Source organism: Perca flavescens, unplaced genomic scaffold (assembly GCF_004354835.1).
Source record: "Perca flavescens isolate YP-PL-M2 unplaced genomic scaffold, PFLA_1.0 EPR50_1.1_unplaced_scaf_9, whole genome shotgun sequence".
Taxonomy (NCBI): domain Eukaryota; kingdom Metazoa; phylum Chordata; class Actinopteri; order Perciformes; family Percidae; genus Perca; species Perca flavescens.
In genome coordinates, this window is record NW_021166746.1 from 167,756 (window position 1) to 193,938 (window position 26,183).

At 39.1% G+C, this 26,183-nt stretch overlaps 1 long non-coding RNA gene across 1 annotated transcript; it reads right to left on the reverse strand.

The window, feature by feature from the left end:
- Positions 1-23,367: 23,367 nt before the first annotated feature.
- LOC114552177 (uncharacterized) lies at positions 23,368-23,996 on the reverse strand. Its single transcript, XR_003692147.1, has 3 exons — positions 23,816-23,996; positions 23,530-23,737; positions 23,368-23,439 (listed from the first exon to the last, which is right to left on the reverse strand). It is a non-coding gene; the product is annotated as an uncharacterized LOC114552177 (long non-coding RNA).
- Between the last annotated feature and the right edge of the window lie 2,187 nt (positions 23,997-26,183).

Below are 26,183 nucleotides of genomic sequence, written 5' to 3' on the forward strand. Positions count from 1 at the left end.
GCAGGCCGGGGTCTGTGAAGGAAGGCAGGCCGGGCGACGAGGCAGTAACCCAGGCAGCACTGGCCGCTGAAGTCCGACACACAGTCGGACAAAATTTACAATTAGACGTACATTTTTGCAAAACGGCCCATATTTGAGCTTTACGTAGTTGATTTCTCACATAAAAAAGTTTCAGAAGTGGATTTTAGTAATGTAATAGAGATCTGCGTGACCTAGATTCAGAAGACTACCTGATCTCAGGTCAGTTGTGTAGCCTATATAAATGTTGGGGCGTGACCGTTCTCTTAATACACCCATGGGCTGACAAAGGTTCAGGTTTTGAGATGCTTATGTAAGCAAGTAACTTTGTTGAGATTTGCCCGTTTTCAGCGGCAGTTTCAAAATATGAGATTTTCATAGTAAAGGGGTATCAATGGGATTTTGAGCTTCTATGTATGTCCTATTTACCCACCGAACTGTTGTTATTCAACTATGACAGGGTAAAATCGGTTTTGCATTCTATCACCCCTTTAATAACTCGTTTAACTAACATTAAACCTGAAATGTTTGGGCCGATGACTTAGACGGCCCTGCCGATTCGGACCTGCTCACCTGGAGACTGAAGGCAGGATACATTCAGAAACCGTATCTCACTCTAAACAGCATGGATGGATTTTTTCATAATATGGGCACTTCAATGAAATGATTTTGTGTCAAACCAAACGTGAAACCATATCTGAACATGTCTCATCTTGTTAATTTCAGGTAGATCTACAAAAGTAAGTTTTTATTTTCTTTGTCTGTCGTTTTCTGAGTTGGCCACCGTTCTATATCTATCTCTCTCTATCTAGGCTGCTATGTGTTACATTAACGTATCTTTTGGATGTTACATCTCTACATTGCACACACTCTTTCTACTTCAGACTGACAACTTTTGCTCATTCCTGCAGAAGCTGTAGTTTTCTCTCCTCTAAAAACATGATCTCTTATTTTATTCTGTGTTGGGCTTTTGGCCGCCGTGCCTTCCTATCCGTGTCATCATTACTATCATCTATCGGTTTATCAGCTTGGATCAATGTTGGTGCTATAATGTTTTATTTTTCAGGTAGATCTACTAACAGTAAGTGCTATTTTTATTGTCTTCATGTATTTGTGTTCTTGGCTGCCGTGCTGCAACTATCACGGCCACAGCGCCACATGTATCACTCGGAGTCTTTCATGGCTGCTTGTTTTATTTTAGATGAAAATGTCATAATCATTAACTATAAAAAATACCACATAACTTATCATAACCACTCTATGTGCTCACTATTTCATCTATATACAGTGAGAGGAAAAAGTATTTGATCCCCTGCTGATTTTGTACATATGCCAACTGACAAAGAAATGGATCAGTCTATAATTTTAATGGTAGGTTAATTTAACTAGTGTGAGACAGAATAACAACAAATAAATCCAGATAAATACATGTCAAACACGTTATGAATTGATTTGCATGTTAATAAGAGAAATAAGTATTTGACCCCTCTGCAAAACATGACTTAGTACTTGGTGGCAACACCCCTTTTGGCCATCACAGAGGTCAGATGTTTCTTGTAGTTGGCCACCAGGTTTGCACACATCTCAGGAGGGATTTTGTCCCACTGTTCTTTGCAAAGTTCTCCAAGTCATTAAGGTTTCAACGCTGACGTTTGGCAACTCAAACCTTCAGCTCCCCCCACAGATTTTCTATGGGATTAAGGTCTGGAGACAGGCTTGGCCACTCCAGGACCTAAATGTGCTTCTTCTTGAGCCACTCCTTTGTTTTCTTGGCTGTGTGTTTTGGGTCATTGTCATGCTGGACTACCCATCCACAACCCATTTTTAATGCACTGGCTGAGGGAAGGAGGTTCTTACGCAAGATTTGACGGTACATGGCCCCCCTATCGTCCCTTTGATGCGGTGAGGTTTTCCTGTCCCCTTAGCAGAAAAACACCTCCAAAGCAAAATGTTTCCACCTCCATATTTGATGGTGGGTATGGTGTTCTTGGGGCCATAGGAATCATTTCTCCTCCTCCAAACACTGCGATTTGAGTTGATGCCAAATAGCTTGACTTTGGTCTCATCTGACCACAACACTTTCACCCAGTTTTTCTTCTGAATCATTCAGATCTATAATGGCTAACTTCAGACGGGCCTGTACATGTGCTTTCTTGAGCAGGGCGACCTTGCGGGCGCTGCAGGATTTCAGCCCTTCACAGTGTAGTGTGTGACCAATTGTTTTCTTGGGGACTATGGTCCCAGCTGCCTTGAGATCATTGACAAGATCCTCCCCTGTTGTTCTGGACTGATTCCTCACTGTTCTCATGATCATTGCAATTCCACAAGGTGAGATCTAGTATGGAGCCCCAGACCAAGGGAGAGTGACCGTTCTTTTGTGTTTCTTCCATCTACGAATAATCACACCAACTGTTGTCACCTTCTCAGCAAGCTGCTTGGCGATGGTCTTGTAGCCCGTTCCAGCCTGTTGTAGTTCTACAATCTTGCCTAATCTCAGCTTTTTACCTGTAGAAAAGACACCTGGGAGCCAGAAATCTTTCTGATTGAGAGGGGTCAAATACTTATTTCTCTGATTAAAATGCGAATCAATTTATTACGTGTTTGAAATGCGTGTGTTTTGGATTTTTTTGTTCTTTCTCTCACTAGTTAAATGAACCTACCATTAAAATTATAGACTGATCATTTCTTTGTCAGTGGGCATACACACAAAATCAGCAGGGAATCAAATACTTTATTCTCTCACTGTATCTATCGATCTATCTCTCTTTATCTCTCTATCTCTCTCTCTCTCTCTTTATCTCTCGCTCTATAGAGGCTGCTGTGTGTTACATTAACACATCTTTTGGATGTTACATCTCAACATTGCACACACTCTTTCTACTTCAGACTGACAACTTTTGCTCATTCCTGCAGAAGCTGTAGTTTTCTCTCCTCTAAAAACATGATCTCTTATTTTATTCTGTGTTGTGTTTCTGGCTGCCGTGCTTTCCTATCTTTGATTATCTCTCTCATGGCCGCCGTGTCATCATTACTATCATCTATCTGTTCATCAGCTTGGATCAATGTTGGTGCTGTAATGTTTTTTTCAGGTAAATCTACTAAAAGTAAGTGCCATTTTTATTGTCTTTAAGTATTTGTTTTCTGGGCCGCCGTGCCGCAACTATCCTGGCCGCCGCGCTACATGTATCACTCAGTCTTTCATGGCTGGTTGTTTTATTTTAGATGAAAATGTCATAATTATTAACTATAAAAAAATACCACATACTTTATCATAACCACTCTATGTGCTCACCTTCTCTGCATTAATCAAGGTTTACAGCAAATAATTGCTAACATTAGCTAAGGTGCTAAGGCTTGTGACTGATGGTAATTTTTGATTTTGTTTAGATGTGCCAAATTGTAATTATATAAGTGATTATTGGTCAGATTGTCGAGCTAAAGTTATGCTTTTTGTTGGTTGTTGGGATCTGTCCCTTTACACATTCATAGCAACAAAAATAAGGTTAGGGTTAAGTGCTTAAGTCGGATGTCCGTAGGGGTACCGATGGCTGTTCAGAGTGCCAACAGGGCATCCCTATATATTATACTATGGTTTTCACTTTGTATTTACACCCCTCTACACGTACTACTCCGCAGCAGTGCAAAATACATTTTTTAAAATGGTGTTTTTTTGGCATATTCTGATAGCTGAGATCATGACGAACACGGGAATGTATAATACTTACTGTTTAATTGCTGAGAAATAAGCAGTTTTGTTAGAAACAATGCTAGCGCAAAGTATGGTGTGAAATGAGGCAACTTTTGAGCTGTATCTTTAGAGCAGAAGGCCGTCGAGACTTAAAAAAAAGTCAGGCCCCCCCATTATCTACGGGCTTTCTAACGGTACCAGCCCAGATTCTGTAGGACTTGCAGAGATTGGAGATAAGCTCCCTATTTTTGCATAAATTTGCTGTATCTCAAGAACGGAAGGTCATAGTGACTCAGGACCAAGACTTGCGTGTTCACCGCCCTTGAAAACCATGGTACAGATGATGGTTGCATGTTGCTCCTGTAACGACGCTCAGTTGCACTGGCTGGTTTGAGCAACCCCTCGACTCTGCGTTGTGTGTAGAATGACAAATGTTGAGCGGGAGACTCGTTGATCTTTATGACGCGATGGGCCCATTTTATTATCTGAATAGGAACAGATTATGTACTGGTCAGTCATACAGTTGGCTCACAGTAGATTACACTACACACTCAGGGCTTAAAGTATTCCGGCATCGTGCCGGATCTCCGGCGTGCGGCCGTGAGGAAAAAACTAATTTGGGAACTTACATGCGTTTTATTATTTTTGAGTCAATTGATTTCACCTACAAATCATATGAGAGGAACGCTGCTGTAACTAATGCAGGGCTTAAGTACTCGGGTCTGGTGCCTGATTTCTGGCATTTGACTATTTTAGAAAAATAAATACATTAAAAAGTCCACATGGGATTTGTTTTGATGTGCTGGATTTAACCAATCATCGAACTTCCACCTACCAATGAAAATAGTTCTAGCCAATCAAATGCAAAGTAGGGCGGGCCGAAATGTGAGAGTGCAGTGCCGGTGTGCACCAAGCACGTAAATCCCAGGGGGTCAGGACCCCCATCTAAGGGTTGTCCCCCCCCCCTAGAAAACCATGCGGTGTATTGTAAATAACCTTAAGATTTATACTTAAAATATTTTTAAGTAGTAAAACAACACAAACCCCAAAAAATGCTTTTTAAGTTTAATAATAATAATAATAATAATAATGCATTTTATTTATAGGCGCCTTTCTAAACACTCAAGGTCACCTTACAAAATCAGCGATAAAACACTCAATACATTAAACAAGCAATCAGAGAAACAAGCAATAAAAATAACATGATAATACTATTAATAAAAGAATTCAAGAGAGTAAGCCTGTCTGAAAAGATGAGTTTTTAGGTAAGATTTAAAAGTGGTTATGGACGTGGAGTGTTGAATGTAGTGGGGCAGAGAGTTCCAGAGGTGGGGGGCTGAATGACTGAAAGCTCTATACCCCATGGTGACCAGACGAGCAGGTGGGAGGATGAGCTGGATGGAGGAAGATGACCTGAGAGAACGGGTGGGTGTCTTGATATGGAGGAGCTCGATGAGATACCGAGGGGCAAGATTGTTGATAGCTTTAAATGTAAGGAGGAGGATCTTGTAAATGATGCGGTATTTCATGGGGAGCCAATGAAGTTGCTGCAGGACATGTGTTATGTGACTGATGTAGGGGGTTCTGGTAATGATGCGGGCAGCAGAGTTTTCGACTAGTTGTAGTTTATGGATGGATTTGTCAGGTAAACCATAGAGGAGAGAGTTGCAATAATCTAGTTGGGAGGTGACCAGGGTGTGAACCAGAATTTCAGCACTGTTGGGGGAGAGAGAGACGTGCGCAGGCGAGAGATATTACGTAAATGGAAATATGCTGACTGAGTGATGTTATTGATATGGGACTGGAATGACAGAGTGCTATCTAGGATGACACCCAGACTCTTAACTAAGGGGGAGGGGGACACAGATGAATTGTCGATGAAGATAGAGAAGTTATTTATTTTTGAGAGGATTGATTTGGTGCCAATAAGGAGGAGTTCAGTTTTTTCACTGTTGAGCTTGAGAAAGTTTAGGGAGAACCAGGATCTGATTTCCTGGAGACAATTTGATAGAGAGGTGGGAGGGAGGGATGTGGTGGGTTTAGTGGATAGGTAAAGCTGGGTGTCATCTGCATAGCAATGGAACTGAATGTTATGTTTACGGAAAATATGGCCAAGAGGGAGAAGGTAGATAATGAACAGAAGGGGTCCAAGGACAGAACCTTGGGGAACACCAGAGGAGAGGGGGGAAGAGTGGGATCTGAAAGTTTTGAGTTGGACAAACTGAGTACGGCCAGAAAGATATGATTTAAACCAGTGCAGGGGTGTATCAGATAATCCAATGGAGGCTAGTCGGTCGATGAGGATGGTGTGGGAAATTATATCAAAAGCCGCACTTAGGTCCAGAAGGATGAGGATTGTTAAGAATCCAGAGTCCGCAGGCGTGAGGAGGTCATTGGTTATTTTAACAAGAGCTGTTTCGGTGCTATGTAGGGGACGGAAACCTGATTGGAACTGTTCATAGAGATTATTTTGGGAGAGGTGGTCATGAATCCGAGAGGCAACAGTTTTTTCAAGGATTTTTGAAAGGAAGGGGAGGTTGGAAATTGGGCGGAGATTGTTGAAGTTGCTGGGGTCAGCTCCAGGTTTCTTGTGAACGGGGGTTATTGCAGCTGATTTGAGGGATGACGGAATAATACCAGTGATAAGATAGGAATGGATAATTGCAGTTATAAGAGGGGTCAGGGAGTGAATACAAGCTTTAACCAGTGTAGTCGGGAGAGGATCTAATTGGCAGGTTGATGGTTTAGATTTGCAAACAAGGTTGGTTATTTCAGCAACAGAGGGAAGGGTGAAGTCAGAAAAAGGATAACCAGAAGATATTTGAAAATCAGAGGATGTTTTGAGGGTTGAGATCTCCGGGGCTAACTGTTCATGAATACGGTAAATTTTAGTATTAAAAAAATGTCACTAGAACTGCAAACAGTTATGAACGTGGCCCAATCCTCCGACGCCACTCGCCTCCGACGCCACTCGCCTCCGACGCCACTCGCCTCCGACGCCACTCGCCTCCGACGCCACTCGCCTCAGACGCCAGTCGTCCGCAACGCCCCGGGGAGCCGCGCCAGTCGCCCCCGATGACCCGCGAAGCTGCACCAATGCGGGACCCGATGCATTACGTAGGGGGGAGAAATGTCGGTGAATATCGAGAGGTTTGATGCACGAGGTCTGGGGTACTCTGCCTTTGCAAATGTAGTGGTTAACAGTGCCTCTCCATGCATATACAGAGTAGCTTTAACAATTCTCTACCATAAACAAACTTCTTAACCCCCCTGACCACAGGGGACAGCAGATAGAATTGAGAGAGTGACTGAGAGGGTGGGGAGGGGAGGCAGGTGTGGTGTTTGAAAGAGCAGGGGAGGTGGTCAGGTTGTTGTAAATGGTGTCGTAGGCGCCGATTGATGTTTTCCTCTGAGGGTGCTCACAGTCGCACGTCGTTTAAAAAAAATAAAGAAGTCAAAAGTTGTTTGCATTTCAGAACCTTAGGAAATGGACAGCGGTCGACACGAACACACGCACCTTTTAAGTCTATAATAAAGCCGTAAAGCAGGCTTTCAACTCAGGACAGAGCCACTTCTCACAAATACAGATAGGACTGGAGATCAGGGCCATTTGTAATTTGCAACATAGCGGTTAGACACATTTCAAATACAACATTTATTCATTACTGACTACTGACTTGGTTTCATCTCACTATTTGTTTGTTTGGTTAATATAATTTGATTAATAAATTCATATTTTTGTTAAAGTCCAACCTTTCGACTCCCTCTTTTGTTGTGGTCTCACCTTTAGGTAAAAAACTGATATGGCCCTTGATGTTAAAAAGGTTCCCCACCTGGGATTTAGGCCTTTAATTAATGTGTGTTTGTTTTCTGTCTAAGAATCATAACATTTGTAGTTATGGTTTAATTTGATACAAAGTTTTACCGCAATTTGTCACACAGTATGATGCTATGTTTGGGACAACAGCCCCAACTTTAATCAATACAGTACAATTTTAAAGTCAACAGTGTTTTCTGAAAATTAAACATAAACATATAAAATCCTTTATAAATTAAAAAAATAAAATAAAAACATAAACCTATAAAATCATTTATAAATTAAAAAAATAAAATAAAAAACCTAAGTTCTGATTTATTGCTGCTCTGTCCCGGGATGTCCATCAGTAACATCTGCAGAAAAGATAAAATACATACATTGTGACTTTGCCTTTTTTATTACAATAATTTTCTTATAACCCTATCAAGAAATCATTATATTTGACTTGTCCATATTGCTGTCCCAAATGACACACTACATGTGCTAAATTGTGGGTGAATTGTAAGAGAGAGTTAGTTTTGTTTATCTATCTATAATTTGAGGAACGTCTGGGTGTTAAGCGCATATCTGTTGAACTGTTGGTCTGATGGAACTTGACAGGTGTCTTGCTATGGGCACGAGTAAGTGCAGTGGCAAGTTTGTTGTTTGGATTAGAAATGCAAAAGATATTGTTAAATATATAGGTAAAAGAAGCACACATTGTTTTTTGCCGCTCTAGCTGCTGGCCACTCCCCCTCTCACACTGAGGACACAGAGAGCAGCGGACCTTTCGCAACTATAATGTGACATACACCTCAGACCCACAAAAATGTGCAAAGTAGCACTACTTTGGACTGTCTTTGACTTTGAATAAACAAACGACAATTTCCGAATTTAAGGATGTATCTGAATCCCACACATGCAAGGTGCAATCACACAACAAATGTGACCCTAACCCAAGTGCTTGATCCCACTTATAGGCAGGCTATCTATCTTATAAAGCGAGACGTATTTGTGTGTGTCCGTGTTTGGGGAGGGGGGGGGAGGTAACCTACACATCAGCAGACGCCACTTTCAGAACGCTTTAGAACAGCGGGGGGACTTTTTTCTTGCTGTTGTATTAAATTGCTGTGAGCTGACAGAATATAACGTAGCCTAATCTTGGAGATTATTCCTTCACATAGCGGTGCAATGCGATAAAATGTCAGAGTTGAACCAGGCATATGCATCAATTTTCATCAGACTCACCCTGGGTCGGGTTAATAAGTCGCCAAAATAATTCCACGAATCAAATCCCTTACTTCCCTGTTAACCGTCAAGCCAATAAACCTGTATGGAAATGAACACCTCTACTGAAATGTTAAATTCGTTAACGATCCAACAAAAGACAACACTGTCTCTCTCTCTCTCTCTCTCTGTCTGTGCACACACACGGTCTGGTTCTGGTGGTTAATGAACCAGATATGTGCTGTTTAGTGCTTATAACGGGCTGGGTGGGTAGCGCACTGCCATGAGTCCATGACGCTAATGTCTTATTACTATCTGATAGTTTGTGATTACATTCTGCTGAATCTGCAGCGTTCTCTCTCAGGTAAATGTAGTAGTACAATGTCTTCCTCTGATGTAGAAGTAGCCTACACTGTAAGTCAGTAGTAGGTTATAGAGTGGAGTTGCATATTAAGTGGTTTGGGGTCCTTTTGTAAGTCATTTTGGGGTACAATTTGTTTTTTATGAATTCTACAAGCAGCAATACCGCAGACCAAGCAATTATTGGTTCCAAACGGGCACTGCACTAGTAATGTGAATTCCAGGATGGTAAATTAATTTTCACCTCTCTGTACTGTATTTTCCTCCTCTTCTCTCTGCTCCGCCCCAGTCTGGGCAACATCTGCAAGAAAGATACAAAGTATGCCTTTTATAATCACTATAATCTTATAATAACCCTATCAAGAAACCATTATATTTCACACACTACATGTGCTAAATTGTGGGTGAATTGTAAGAGAGAGTCAGTTATGTTTATAAATGTGAATTCCAGCATGGTAAATCAATTTTCACCTCTCTGTACTGTATCTTCCTGCTCCTGTTCTTTCTGCTCTGCCTCAGTCTGGGAAATGTCTGCAAGGAAAATAAAAATATGCCTTTTTTAATCACTATAATCTTATAATAACCTTATCAAGAAACCATTATATTTCAAACATGTGTTTTAACCCTGTGTTCGATGTGTGTCTATGTTACTCTTGCAGCAATTTCTCTCTGTCCAAAACAAATTTCTCCTTTGGGAGACTAATAAAGAGACTTTGACTTTGACTTTGACTAAATTGTGGGTGAATTTTTACAGAGATAGTTGTGTTCATAATGTCAATTCCTGAACAGAAAATCTTTATTTTCACTGGTCTTTGTTGCTGCTAGTAATATTTGTTGTTAAGCTGGTTTTGATGCAAATTAACCCCTTGATGCCTGAATTTATTTACAATTATATAAAATGTAATATGTGTGTTTCTGGCTCCAAGCTGATGCTAAATTAAGTTGAGATTGTTAATTTGTCCATAGCATATAGAATAGATATAAATTTAGGTATGATGCAAATTAACGACAACAGGCATTTATGGTAAAATCTTTTACAAAATGGTAAAATTAATAAAACACATTTTCCCATCTCAGATAGGTAGATTTTATTCAGCAAGAAAGAAAAATACTACTCCTACTACTCCCTAACATTGAAAGTAGTTTTTATACATTCCATGTTACATTCTGTTTAACTCTTTCCTTGTTTCTCCAGTGCATAAGTGAACAAGAAAACACACTATAATAAGAATAACACTCTGTCAGTTTAACTCTGTCCTTGTTTCTCCAGTGCATAGTGAACAAGAAAACACACTATAATAAGAATAAAACTCTGTCAGTTTAACTCTGTCCTTGTTTCTCCAGTGCATAGTGAACAAGAAAACACACTATAATAAGAATAAAACTCTGTCAGTTTAACTCTGTCCTTGTTTCTCCAGTGCATAGTGTACAAGAAAACACACTATAATAAGAATAACACTCTGTCAGTTTAACTCTGTCCTTGTTTCTTTAGTGCATAGTGTACAAGAAAACACACTATAATAAGAATAACACTCTGTCAGTTTAACTCTGTCCTTGTTTCTTTAGTGCATAGTGAACAAGAAAACACACTATAATAAGAATAAAACTCTGTCAGTTTAACTCTGTCCTTGTTTCTCCAGTGCATAGTGAACAAAAGAACACACTATAATATGTAAATTAACAGGTCTGGAGAGAGGGTGGATTGCCTAATGTGCTTATTGTGAGATTGATTTGTTTAGCAGATACATGAAACAGTTAGTGTGCATGAGTCACTTGGGCAGGGTTTCTCAAACTTTACTGGCCTGCTTTTAGATTTCAAAGTTCTCAGGATAAAAACAATTACTGAACTTTTCATCTGTCATGTGAAACTGGGTCATGTGTAAAGTGACCATGTCACTTGAAGTGTCTTTGCGTAAAACAGTCTTACTTGTGGAATTCACGAAAGCAGTCCTTGTTTTTGTTGAGGCACAGGTGAATGGTGCACTTTGCACATTTAATTACAGTCTGGCCCTTGCAATGTGGGAGTTTGCAGCGTTGTCGCTCACTTTCAACCACTGGCCAGTGACCCACACCATCTGAACGGACTTCCTGTGTCGGCATAACCGTAGCTGGACCTCGATGTTTCTTCTTCTCAAGCTCCCTTTCAACATCCATTGAAGGCCGCCCCCTCTTCTTCTTTGACAGATCCTTCCCTTGCATGCGGAGTGCCTGTGCAATAGATGTTCTGAAAGCAAGCAAATCCTTCTGCTTCTTTCTTGGGACTGTCAGTGACTCGCAATCCCGCCGATACAACAACCAGCTGTTGACAATGACCATGTCCACAAAGTGAAAAAATAGTCTATGGTAGTACTTTTTTGACCTTATGTGGATGCGATAATATGCAATCAGTGCATCAAGAGCATCAACGCCGCCCATGAACTTGTTGTACAGGCTGATGATACTTGGGCATTCCACAGTCACTTTCTGTTTCAGATTTTTATCCCATCTTTCAATGTTGGAAACAGGCTGTGCACTGGCAAAAGTGCTTGCAACGATCACCCCTCTGTTGTCAAACCATTTGACTGCTCTTATTTCCACATTGTCAACAACAACCTGTTGCTCTTCAAGTGTGCCTCTTCCCTTCTTCTTCATTTCTGCGTCTGCACTGAAACTGCACCCTCGCAGGCGACACTGCCGTACAGTCCCAAGAGCTGGTATCCCATTGTTTGCAAGAGCAACAAACAAATCCAAGGAGGAAAACCAGTTGTCAAAGTACACCAGATGATTGACAGCACCATGGATAACTTGTGCAAGCTTTAGCACAATGTTTTCACTTGCCCCAATGTCTGGTAGTCCTGGTACAGGCTCAATTTTCCCTGTAAAGATGTCAAATGATTGCACCAGGCCTGTTGTGTCACAAAGCACAAAGATCTTGTATCCCCATTTGTATGGCTTATTGGGGATATATTGCTTGAGACTCGATTTTCCTTTGAATGGCACCATTTGTTCATCAATCGATAACATTTGGTCTTGAGGGAGAGCCTGAAATTTGGGGAGGAGTGAATCAATAAGAGGCCTGACTTTGAAAAGTTTATCACTGTTGTTGGGTGCCATGTTGTCATTGAAATGAAGGAAATGTTTTATTTCTTCCCATCTGTCTCGGGACATCACATCAGCAACATGCGGTACTTTTCATGCACTGGACCAGTACATTCTTGACCTTGGTAAATGGAAAACACTCATGTACACTACAGTGCCAATAAACTGCTCCAGTTCATTCTTATCCAATTTGAGAGCACCATTTGGATTTTGTTGTGTGCAATAAAGATTGCTTTGTTCCACAATAGTATCCAAAAGATCAGAATCAACAAAGTCTCTGAAGTATTGAATGGGCAGTCTGATTGCATCAGCATCTGGAAGAGCACCTTGCCAAACTGGAATGTCTTTTGCAGACTTATTTTGCTTGACTGTCTTCCATACTACCTTTTGTCTTTTTGTAGTGGTAGCTGATTTCCCTCTTCCCGCAGTAGCACTGGTGGTAGGATGTACATCATGATTTCCTTCGGAGTCTTCATCATTGTTGCTGTTGTCAGTACTCTCACCATCGCTGCTTTCATTGTTGCTTTCATCAACTGGTGTAGGAGTGTAGTCTTCATCAATATCCCCACTGTCACTGAGACAGCTGTCATCACTTTCGACTGATGGAATCCTGATTTTAAGTCCACCTGGTCGCTTCCCATAGAACGTTGTTGTATTCATTATATCTGTGTTAAAGGACAGGAATTGCTTTTATATCCTGACATGCAATTTTTATATACTTTTATATCCTAACATGCTATTTTTATATACTTTTATATCCTAACATGAAATAATCTGCCTAAATAAAATGCATGTGAGTGCTGAAAGCGATCTAAATACAGCATTATTATAGGTAGCCATTATAGCCGAATCCAGACGTTATGGACGAATGATGCGAATTTGCTACAAACATAAATCTACAAAGTACGTAAAAAAATATTCGTCACATGAAGTCTATTTGAATAACATAGCTATAGAAGCGATCAATAAGCTGGTACATATTTTTATCTTAGCTCAACTTACCTCATTTTGGGCAATTTCTCCACAATTGCGGCCTTGATATGCGGATTTTGCTAACCAAAACGTTAGCTTCCCTGAACCGGATGTAGTTCCCACTCCGACCAGTCCTACGAGAAACCACTGCGTGCAAAAGGTTCCTAGGTATGGATCGAATGTAAACAAACCGGCATTGGGGGAATACACGCGCTATCTGGCCTGCAGTCGGAATGGAAGGGGTTTGATGCAAATTAGCGACAGTCGGCGTTAAGGGGTTAAGGACTGCTTTATGTTAATAGCCTATCCTTTTAAAAGAGTAACAACCAAGTAACATGAGCTATTACTTGAGAATATGCTGTACTATGCATATTTATTCATGTATTACAGACCACAATTTGCATATACTGTATTTTGACTTTACTATATCTCAGCAGTGATAGAGATTGTCTATTCATGTCTGTGTTATTACTTTATCACTTTCACATATCCTGTGACTTACTTACACTTCACTTTGCGTTGACCTTGTAATGTCGACTTAATTCGCATTTTATGTAGCCTTTTGTATTCTGTATTGTATTGAATGTGAAACTGTGTTGTCTTCCACGTTTGTTTTTCTAGGTTGCTTTTACAAATGACAACCTGATCTCAATGGTCTAACTGGTTAAATAAAGGTTAAATAAAAAAAGTTATCATAATACTTCATGTATAATTTTCTTATGTCTACTTTTATGTGCATTTTTCTTATTTTGATGTGGATACATTTATTTTGAGTTGCTGTAACAAAGGAATTTGCTCAGTGTGGAATTAATAAAATCTATCTCATCTTATGGTTATTGGTCTGGCCACCCAGTTACCTGACTCTAGTCAAAACTTTTTTTCTTTTTTTAACAGGTAGTATTACACAGTCATACCATCAGTCATAGCTGTGACATTATGCGGCATAACTAAACCCTTACCGTCGTTATTAAAAGCTGCTGTCAAGTGGAACAGCTCAAGCTCCTGCTTGAGCTGTTCCACTTGCTCACGTAATGCGTCTCTCTCCCGTCGACGGGCCTCCCGCTCCTGCTTCAATGTTCGCCGGAGCCATCTTTCACGGGATTCAACAGCCCTCCTGAGACTATGCTCCCGGCACACCACATTCATTATGCCAGTGATGGCAGCCATCACTTGGGGGAACAAGGTGTGCCGGGGTGTGGCAGGGTCTCTGCAAGCATACTGCAATTACAAAAGAAACACTGTCATACAACTGAATGATCAAACACTTTACACAATTGATAGAGACATGGAACAATTTATTGAATGAATTATATTTTTCATTGTTGGATGTGTTTGTTTTATGGTTTAATCAGATTTAATATCATATTTCATTATCAAAGCTGAGAGGGGGGGGATACAGTTTCAGAGAAACACCTTTTTATTATAATAAAGAGGCGTGGTTTATGTCATAGGCTGTGTACCTGTGTTATTACATTAGTGTTACATGACAGTGATATAACCAAAAGATATACCCTGGAATTCATTGAAAACTTTTAATTTGCTTGAAAAACTCCTAAATAAAGTTGACTGAAAGAGACTATGAAATGTAAATGGTAATTATTTCTGACACAATTTATTGTACAGCTGAATATTGAGTTGTTGGTATTATGCATGTGTCATGCAGGCAGTTTGCATGCTCTAACTTGTTAATATGGAAGCCGAAATAAAAACTGACAGTTAACACGTTCATGACATGCAGACATTAATCCAAACACAAAAACACTATTTAGCCTACCGCAAAGAGCTGTAAGGCTTGTCGAGCCCTCTCTATGTCGTCATCTGCAACTCCTGGGATTTGCATTGGTGAAGCCATCTGAAGAAATAGAGGCAAAAATATCATGTATTTTAGCCATTATGCTAACCTGCCATGTGCTTTTTGGATTAGTCAACCTTGATCTAATGGGCTTTCAGAAAGTCTGCAATTAGGTTACACACAGTGGAACAATACAAGGCTAAGCCGTATGTTTAATAACACAAAGAAAAAAACATAAAACATCTATAAAAAGTGCAATATCTAGACATTTTTACTTACTTTAGTCGCAGTAGTCCAAATGAATGTTAATTGGGGTTTTACGATCCGTATCACCTTTTTTCTGTGAGATGTCACGTGATCAATAGCAGCAGCAGAGAAATGCACGGAATTTTTTATTTTTCTAGGATTTAAAGTTTAACTAGACATACTTAAAATATTTTAGTAAATGGCTTACTTAATTTCTGAAGCAAAATAAAAGAGAATCTTTATAGGAAAGTAAATGGGTATAAAACATTTGTTTGTGGATGGTGAGACCAGTCTTTCTATAGAGGCGTTCCAGTTGGAGACCTCTGGCTTTCAGTTGCCGCTGTTCAGAAGTAAACCAGGGTGCAGACTGGGAGAAGGAAACAGTCCGTGTTTTTAATGGGGCCAGGGTATCGAGGGGATGGTGTAGGCCACAATCTTAGTGACTGAGCAGTTCATCAGGGGTGGATGTGAAGTCGATGTTGGGAAGATTGGCAATACCAGAGTCTAGAGCTGCTGGGTCAATGGACTTAATGTTGCGGAAAGAGATTGTACGTGACAGTTTTGTTTTGAACAGTGTCCCCTTAGCATTAAATGAGATAAGTTTATGGTCAGAGATGGGAAGGTTAAATGCAGTACAATTTAAAAGGAGTGACACCAGAGCAGCAAAGTAGATCCAGCATATGGCCTTTTGAATGGGTAGAGAAATTAATAAACTGCTGCAAATCAAAACCGTCAAGGCATGATATAAAGTCTTTTGTAAGGTAGTTATTGTCTTTATGAATATGAATGTTAGTCACCAAGGAGAATAACATTAGGGGAAAAGGGAGAAATAAGTGTAAGAAAAGTAGAAAATTCATTGATGAATTCTGAATTGGGCTTTGCTGGACGATACACGGTGGCTACAATGATAGGGGATGGACCATTTAGTTTAATGACAAGGCACTCAAATGACTGAGAGTGGCACAGAGACAGGAAAGACTTTCCAGCTCTCGCGATAGATTATCGCGAGACCTCCTCCGTGACCTGTAGCACGGGGTTGACAGCTGTAAACAAACCCTGGGGGAGTTGCTTCGTTCAACTGAGAAAAGTCATTTGGTTGCTGCCAAGTCTCTGTCAGACTAAAGAAGTCATACTTGCGGTAATTTATGAGGTCCTGGAGAAAAAGTCCTTTGCCTGAAAGTGAGCGGATGTTGTATAATCCAAAGTGGAGATCACTAAGATTGTTCTTGTGGGAGACAGAGCTAGCGTTAGCCGACCTGGGTAGACTGGCTAGTACACTATGGTCCACCCTCCTGCTGGATGATCTTGGTTGACGGCGAGATGAGGAGCAGAAGGAGTTGATTGGAGTCATCGATGTTAAAACTCATTTGGGATCCACAGTGAAGATATCTCCGATGAGGTATGCGAACATTTTCCGGGCCAGGGTGCAGCGTCGGCTGCAGAACCGCTGGGGCAGTCAGATTGAAGCGGAGTCTGAGAAGCTCAGCAGCCGAGTATTGGAGCAGTAGAGAGGCAGAAAAACCAAGTGTAGCTGGTATGAACGCAGCAATCTGTGACGGCCAGGGCCTCAGACAGGTGAGCAGCTATAAGCAGGTGAGCAGCTACAAGCAGAGCTAAACTGATAGTATAATGTGATATCAGTACCAGTATATCAGCAGGGCAATAAACGGTTACAAGTTCAGTAAAAGACTAAGTTAAAAAAGCCCAATAAAAATTGGAGAGCAGCCGGAGAGCAGCGGCAGCAAGTCGCGCCATCGTTCACTCATTAGGAACATTTTGAGTTCCCCCTCCTTTGCCTCACAGTGGTTTGGTCCACTGTCTGCTGTACATTAGGAATCGGATCTGCACTCGACTCAGTCACATCGGTAGTGACATAATAAAAAAAAATTATTCATATATAGATATATATAGATAGATATAGATATATAGATATATAGATATAGATAGATAGATAGATAGATATATAGATATATATAGATAGATATATAGATATATATAGATAGATATATAGATAGATAGATAGATAGATAGATAGATATCTATCTATCTATCTATCTATATCGGGTGAGTAGATGATCTTTACCAGTGGCTCACTAATTTACATTATGATCAGCTAATTTAACAAGTGTACAAATCATTGTATTTCTTTTATATGGGGACACGTTTTCAAAATAAGTCATTTAGGGCTGAAACAATTCCTCAAAAAACTCGAATAATTCAATTACAAAAATGACTTGCCTCGAAGCTTCATTAAATCAATGTTACCAACATTGTATGCTGATGGACGGTGTTTCCGCACGGATCATTATTACTGTCGCACACCAGACGCTGCTCAGTCTGCTGCTGGCAACACATGCTAGAGCGTAAATAGCGAGGGGCTAAGAGAAGAGCCAGGCTGGAGAAAACTACAGAAAGTTTTCAAAGTTTGGAATCCGTTCAAACATAATTAAAACAAACTCTGTACGGTATGTCTACAGCAAAATTGAACTAGCTTACCACAATAATAGCACGATGTCAGTGCTTCAGCATCTCAACAGAAAACCTTTAGTCTAACTTCATCCTCCATTCCACAAAGCGGACCCGACAAAAGTAAATAACAGAATCGTGTGGACGATGGAACTACACCAAACACAACTACCAAAACCAAAGACAAGGAAATAGGTAGTGGTGATCACAATTTGATCTAAAGAGCTGACGCATTGACTATCCCTTCGTGAAAACAGCTGATTGTTGCGCACCACTTTCTCTCTCGCTCTCTCTCCATGGAGAAACAGCTGATCAATGACCTACTAGCATAAGTGTAACAGAGCTGTTTAGCATTGTAATCAAATATATAAATGAAAATAGGTTTATTATAACTATTTTACATATAGGCCTATATACAGATCAGTCTCAGGTTGAAACTGGAATTTAAGTTGCACAACTTAATGTAATGTTTATGTATGTTTAATGTATGCCTTAGTTTGAGGTTATTTGGGAAAAAAAAATCTTTAAAAAAAACAATGTAATATGGCACTTGAATGCACTTAATGTTTAGTTTTTTGAGATATGATATTGTAAGCAATGTAGGCAATACAAATTTAGCTTTTTCCGAAAATTTAACCAAACTATTGTTTATTATTGCTCTTCAATAAAACAAAAGTATTTTTTTATCCGATTAATCAATGGAATAATCGGTAGAATACTGGATTACTAAAATAATCGATAGCTGCAGCCCTTATCTTGACCACTCGCCATTACCTTGTTTTCCTGACTGTGTTGATGCGACTTGTACATTACAGCCACTCAAACAGGACAGTGACACGGCAGATATATATATATATATATAAAAAAAATATAATATTATATATAATATATTATATATAATATATATATATAATATATATATAATATATTTTTTTTATTTTTTTTATTTTTGAATACTTAATTAAGGCGGCAGGTGCGTGTTGTTAAGACGGGCCGCCTAAACTGGAAAGTGCTGCGGGAAACACTGCAATGAATATACGGACATAGAGCTGGGCAATATATCGATATTATATCAATATCGTGATATGAGACTAGATATCGTCTTAGATTTTGGATATCGTAATATGGCATTTGTGTTGTCTTTTCCTGATTTTAAAGGCTGCATTACATTAAAGTGATGTCATGTTCTGAACTTACCAGACTTTTGTAACTGTTCTATTATTTGTCTTTACCCACTTAGTCATTATATCCACATTTCTGATGATTATTTATGAAAAATCTCATTGTGTAAATATTTTGTGAAAGCACCAATAGTCAACACTACAATATCGGTGCGGCATCTATCGAGGTATTTGGTCAAACATATCGTGATATTAGATTTTCTCCATATCGCCCAGCCCTATACGGACATAAATACACAATTTGTATTCCGTGCTGCACTAGGCAACTCACCTTGGGCACGTCTCTGACAGTGGAATTTAACTTCTGCAGAGAGGTGGAGCCCTTGAGCCAATAATTCTACATAGATATTAAATAATAATAATGGACAACCAGTAAAACATGTCCTGTTCTCTTTATTTATATATTTTATACTGTCCAACCAGTCAAACAAGTCCCGTTCTCTATGTATTTTATACTGTATAACCAGTAGAACGTGCCCTGTTCTCGTTATTCATTTATTTTACACTGTACAACCAGTAAAACATGTCCTGTTCTCTATATTTATTTATTTTACACCGTACAACCAGTAAAACATGTCCTGTTCTCTATATGTATTTATTTTACACTGTACAACCAGTAAAACATGTCCTGTTCTCTATATTTATTTATTTTACACTACAACCAGTAAAACATGTCCTGTTCTCTATATGTATTTATTTTACACTGTACAACCAGTCAAACATGTCCTGTTCTCTGTATTTATTTATTTTACACTGTACAACCAGTCAAACATGTCCTGTTCTCTGTATTTATTTATTATTTTACACTGTACAACCAGTCAAACATGTCCTGTTCTCTGTATTTATTTATTTTACACTGTACAACCAGTAAAACATGTCCGGTTCTCTGTATTTATTTTATATTGTACAACCAGTGAAACATGTTAAGTTCTGTAGGCATGGTCTATATATATATATATATAAAAAAATAATACTGTACAACCAGTACAGCATGTCCTGTCCTCTTTCTGTCTTTTCTGTATTTATTTTACACTGTACAACCAGCAAAACATGTCCTGTTCTCTTTATTTATGCATTTTATATTTTACAACCGGTAAAATATGTCCTGTTTTCTTTATTTGTATATTTTATACTGTACAACCAGTACAACATGCCCTGTCCTCTTTATGTATTGATTTTACACTGTACAACCAGTAAAACCTGTCCTGTTTTCTTTATTTTATACTCTACAACCAGTAAAAAATGTCCTGTCCTTTATTTATTTTATACTGTCCAACCAGTAAAACATGTCCGGTTCTCTCCATTTATATATTTTATACTGTACAACCAGTACAGCATGTCCTGTCCTCTTTCTGTATTTATTTTACACTGTACAACCAGCAAAACATGTCCTGTTCTCTTCATTCATTTATTTTATACTGTACAACCAGTAAAACATGTCATGTTCTCTTTATTTATGCATTTTATATTGTACAACCAGTCAAACATGTCCTTTTCTCTTTATTCATGTATTTTACACTTTACAACCAGTAAAACATGTCCTGTTCTCTGTATTTATTTATTTTACACTGTACAACCAGTCAAACATGTCCTGTTCTCTGTATTTATTTATTTTACACTGTACAACCAGTCAAACATGTCCTGTTCTCTGTATTTATTTATTATTTTACACTGTACAACCAGTAAAACATGTCCTGTTCTCTGTATTTATTTATTATTTTACACTGTACAACCAGTCAAACATGTCCTGTTCTCTGTATTTATTATTTTACACTGTACAACCAGTCAAACATGTCCGTTTCTCTGTATTTATTTATTATTTTACACTGTACAACCAGTAAAACATGTCCTGTTCTCTGTATTTATTTATTTTACACTGTACAACCAGTCAAACATGTCCGTTTCTCTGTATTTATTTATTATTTTACACTGTACAACCAGTAAAACATGTCCTGTTCTCTGTATTTATTTATTTTACACTTTACAACCAGTAAAATATGTCCTGTTCTTTTTATTTATTTTATACTGTCTAACCAGTGAAACATGTTACGTTCTGTAGACATGGTCCATATATATATATATATATATATATAATACTTTCCAACCAGTAAAACATGTCCTGTTCTTTTTATTTATTTTATATTGTCTAACCATTAAAAAAAACATGTCCTGTCCTCTTTATGTATTGATTTTACACTGTACAACCAGTCAAACATGTCCTGTTCTCCATTTATTTATTTTACACTGTACAACCAGTAAAACCTGTCCTGTTTTCTTTATTTTATACTCTACAACCAGTAAAAAATGTCCTGTCCTTTATTTATTTTATACTGTACAACCAGTACAACATGTCCTTTTCTCCTTATTCATTTATTCACACAGTACAACATGTCCTGTTATTTTTTTATTTATTTATTTTTTGATATTTTATACTGTCCAACCAGTAAAACATGTCCGGTTCTCTCCATTTATATATTTTATTCTGTACAACCAGTACAGCATGTCCTGTCCTCTTTCTGTATTTATTTTACACTGTACAACCAGCAAAACATGTCCTTTTTATTTATTTTACACTGTAAAACCAGTCAAAGATATCCATTTCTCTGTATTCATTTATTTTACACTGTATAACCAGTAAAACATGTTGTGTTCTCTTTATATATTTTAAACTGTACAACCAGTGAAACATGTCCTCTTCTCTTTATTTATTTTCCACTGTACAACCAGTAAGACATGTCCTGTTCTCTTTATTTGTATATTTTATACTGTACAACCAGTAAAACAAGTCCTGTTGCCTTTATTTTATACTGTACAACCAGTAAAACATGTCCTGTTCTCTTTATTTTATACTGTACAACCAGTAAAACATGTTACGTTCAATCAGGCCAATGCAATAACTAAAGCAATTGGTGTTTTTAACAAGAAACAAGCCTACTTTGCAGCTGGTGAACGAAGAGGTTACCTTATACAAGTCTGTGGACTGCATTTCACTGGATTCCAACCCACTTGAATGGTGGAGGACCAATGAGCCCACACATCCTCATATTGCCAATTTAGCAAAGCACTACCTTGCTGTACCTGCTACCTCGGTCCCAGCTGGAAACATTGTAACTGCCAGCAGATCTGCCCTTTCCGTAGACAATGTGGACAAGTTGATTTTGTTTTGACAAAAAACATGAAAGTTGAATGAATCTGAGCAGGCCTTCAGCCTGGAGCTGTTAATGCTGCTGTGATTTTTGCATACCGTTACACCCTTAATATGTATATACACACACAGTACTGTGCCAAAGTCTTAGGCAATTGTGAAAAAATGCTGTAAACTAAGAATGCTTTCAACAATATAAATGTTTTTACAAAATGCAAAGTTAGCGACCAAAAAAAAACATCTAAATCACATCAATATTTGGTCTTACTACCCTTTGCCTTCAAACCAGCATCAATTTTTATATGTACACTTGCAAAACGTCAGGGAAAGTTGAGGTCGTCAGCCAAGGAAACTTGGTGCAGCAGATGAAAAACAAATCAAGCTTATATCCCTTTAACAACTGAAGATTTCCAGCAGTGCCATCAGCTCAGAACTGGCAGAAACCTGTAGGACCCGGTACACCCATCTACTGTCTGGAGAAGTCTGGCCAGAAGTGGTCTTCATGGAAGATTTGCAGCCAAAAAGCCAGACCTCTGACATAGAAACAAGGCCAAGCGACTCAACTATGCCCGAAAACACCGGAACTGGGGTGCAGAAAAATGGCAGCAGGTGCTTTGGACTGATGAGTCAAAATTGGAAATACTTGGCTGTAGCAGAAGGTGTGTTGTTTGCCGAAGGGCTGGAGTGTGGTACAATGAGTGTCTGCAGGCAACAGTGATGCATGGTGGATGTTCCTTGCAAGTTTGGGGCTACATTTCTGCAAATGGAGTTGGAGATTTGGTCAGGATTAATGGTGCCCTCAATGCTGAGAAATACAGCCAGATACTTATCCATCATGCAATACCATCAGGGAGGCGTATGATTGGCCCCAAATGTATTCTGCAGCATGACAATGACCCCAAACCAGTGCCAAGGTCATTAAAAACTATCTTCAGCATAAAGAACAACAAGAACTCCTGGAAGTGATGGCATGGCCCCCACAGAGCCCTGATCTCAGCATCATCAAGTGTGTCGGGGATAACATGAAGAGACAGAAGGATTTAAGGAAGCCTACATCCATAGGTTTGTGGTTAGTTCTCAAAGATGTTTGGAACAACCTACCAGCCGAGTTCCTTCAAAACCTGTGTGCAAGTGTACCTAGATTGATGCTGTCTTGAAGGCAAAGGGTGGTCACACCACATTTTGATTTAGATTGATTTTCTGTTCATTCACTGCTTTTTGTTAATTGATGAAAATAAACTAACACATCCATTTTTGAAAACATTCTTATTTTACAGAATTTTTTCATACCTGTCTAAAACATTTGCACAGTACTGTATATTATAGGAAATAACCCTAATCCAGAGCTCAACTACAATATAATCTTAAATAAAATGCACATTATATTCAAACAAATACAGTTAGCAGTGATTCTTACCGAGTGCAGCAGATATCTTGGCCATGCATGGTGAGTTGCTTTCACCACTGCCTCTGAAAATTGAAATGCAATTTATTATACATGTGTTCTGCCTTTTATGATTTGTCAACAAATAGAGGTGGGCGTTGTCATCTTACACTTACTGGACTTTCTGCTGCGCTGGGCCAGTTGTTGCCCTACCACTGCTCTCGACACGTCCCTCATCCTTGCCCAGAGTAAGGCATTTTTTGGCCTATTTCAACACCTTCTGGAGCCATACTTGAACAATATTTTATGAATGCAACGACTTCTGTCAAGTAGCTCTTAACTGTCGTCAGTTTTAGGTTTTGGTCGGCCAGATCTGCTGTAAATCTTGAAATCCAAAAATATAAATTAGGTCATGCCTTCTACTCTTTTAAACACTGATAATCCTTACAATTTTGTACTTACTTCCGGATTCGTCTGTACTCTTTAAGGAACAGATGGTTAACATGTGGAACAGCTGGCTCAGACATGAATCTCAGGAAGATACGAACGTGGTTAGCTCGCTGCCGGGCATTCTCTTGTATTTTCCGTGTGGAATTGTAACCTTCAGAGTTCTTTCTGAATTGCTCCACCGGTTTTACTAAAAATACAAGAATATACTTTTACAACACACAACTGAATTAAAAATGTAAAATAAATCTCATCTTATTTAATGACACGTAATAAATAAGAAAATATATTTCATTCATTTTTCATCCCTGCTTTATTTTCAATGTCTGGACCTGACACCACAGTTTTACTTTAAGTGCTTTTACTTTGAAGACGTACTAATATTGTCTCTTAGCTCAGGCTTTTTTTGGACAGATTTTGTCCAGAAAACCTCAATGTTTATAAACGCAGGCCCTATTGTATCGGCTGACTCTTTAGCGGCGTTACACCTGTCTAGTGTAGGTTATGAAATGTCTGTATCGTCGCTGCGCTGCATTTTTATGAACTATGATCCAGCCGGCTCCGTCTTACACGCTATTACTCAACCAACTGAAGTTAGTTGCATTTAATAACTTCTAATGTGTTTTTCGCCGTGGCGGCCGCAGTAACAGAGTTACCAGCGGAAACACTGGTACCAATACAGGTTTCCCTCTCATACTTAATATACAGCTGTGTTAATAACAATTAAAACTGTAGACAAATGTCGGGAGTTTGGACCAGCGGCGCTGTGTCTCTCCATGTTGCAGGTGAGCCGGCCGGTGTGTGAGTGAATGGGGGGGGCCTGTGTGGAGGAGAGATCCAAACACAGGCACGGCTTTGCAGAAGGAATGGGTCATGTAACGCAACATTAAACCACATCGATATAAACGACATTGCTGCGTTAGTGGAGAAGCAGTGGTTGCGAGGACGTTAGGTGGACCGGTGCGACCTGGGAAAAATCTTAGTCGCACCCTTACAAATTTTGGTCGCACTTTCGAGCCCTGTTGGCAATAAAACCCTTTTTGATTCTGAATAAGGTTATAAAGTGGCAGCGATCAGCCTCTTTCTAGATTGCAACGAAAGGCAGGATTTCATTCTGAAATCAGGCTGTCAAACGCTTCATTTTTTAATCACGATTTATCGCCAAATTTGTATAGTTAATCACAAGTCATCGCATGTTTTATCACATGAATACAATTCTATTATTTTGCATTTCAAAACTTTTTTTAACTACATATTAACAACGGAAAGCAATTCTTACCAGTGTGTCTCGGTTGGTAATCAAATTCATGCAAAATAAGTTACTTTTTGGACTTCGATTTGTATTTATTTTTTATTTACTGCAAACAAAAAGAAACGTTTGAATCAGTCACTCTTGCACAAGTCCTCCAAGTCCCTAATCTAACTGAGATGTAACACTAAGACTTTGCTTATACAGTACAAACAAAATGGTGCAGGACATTTGTAACACCTGTTTTTCCGAAAAAGTAATGTAACAATTCTCCTGGACGGAAAATGGGGGTGGAGTATGTCCCAAATGACAAAAACAGTCACACAACACAGTCCTAAAACCGCATGATGACAAACAGTCAATATAGTGTGCAGTAACTCTTCAATAGCGTCCTACTCACCGGTGTCCAGTGATCACAGGTTATGAGACACAGCGTTTAAAACACTCTGCAGGACTTCCAGCTGGGCTGCCTTCTCCGTGGAGTACAGGCTGTGTCACGTGTGAAAATACCGCCCCCCCTCCACAACTCTTTAAAAGTAAACTTTCCATTCACAATCTTATTGGCATCCATTTCTGCGACCCGCACTCCGTCGTCCATTTGTAACGTAACGTTAGTTAGTCTTGGCTGGCACAGTAGTTTTTCTAACAAGTTTGTAGTTTTTCTTCAAAAAAAGCCACAAAGTTTGCTAGGCCAAAAAGAACGTTAATCTCGCGATAAAAAACTTGACGCTGTTAACAACGCGTTTAACGGACAGCACTAATATATACATACAAATAATAATAATACCAAGACGTGTCCTGTAAAAAATGAGCCTTTGCATCAGACGCGTCGCAGTTAAGATCCCTCCCATTCAACATCAATAATAAAAAAAAAAGTTCATATATAACGTCACCGTGTTGTCGATTCGGAACCCATCAGCTGTTAGATCAGCATTCTTTTCTGGTTTTATGACCGAGTTTAGAAATTACATGAATTCAATTAAAAACGCTAAGGCCGTGAGATCTCTGGATCTATATGAGTTGCGTGTGACTTCAAATACTTATTAATAAGGTTTTATTATTCTACGTATTTATTTCTCTGCCTACCAGCTTGTCCACTCAGGCCTTGTGACTGTGGCTGCACCCCTGTACACT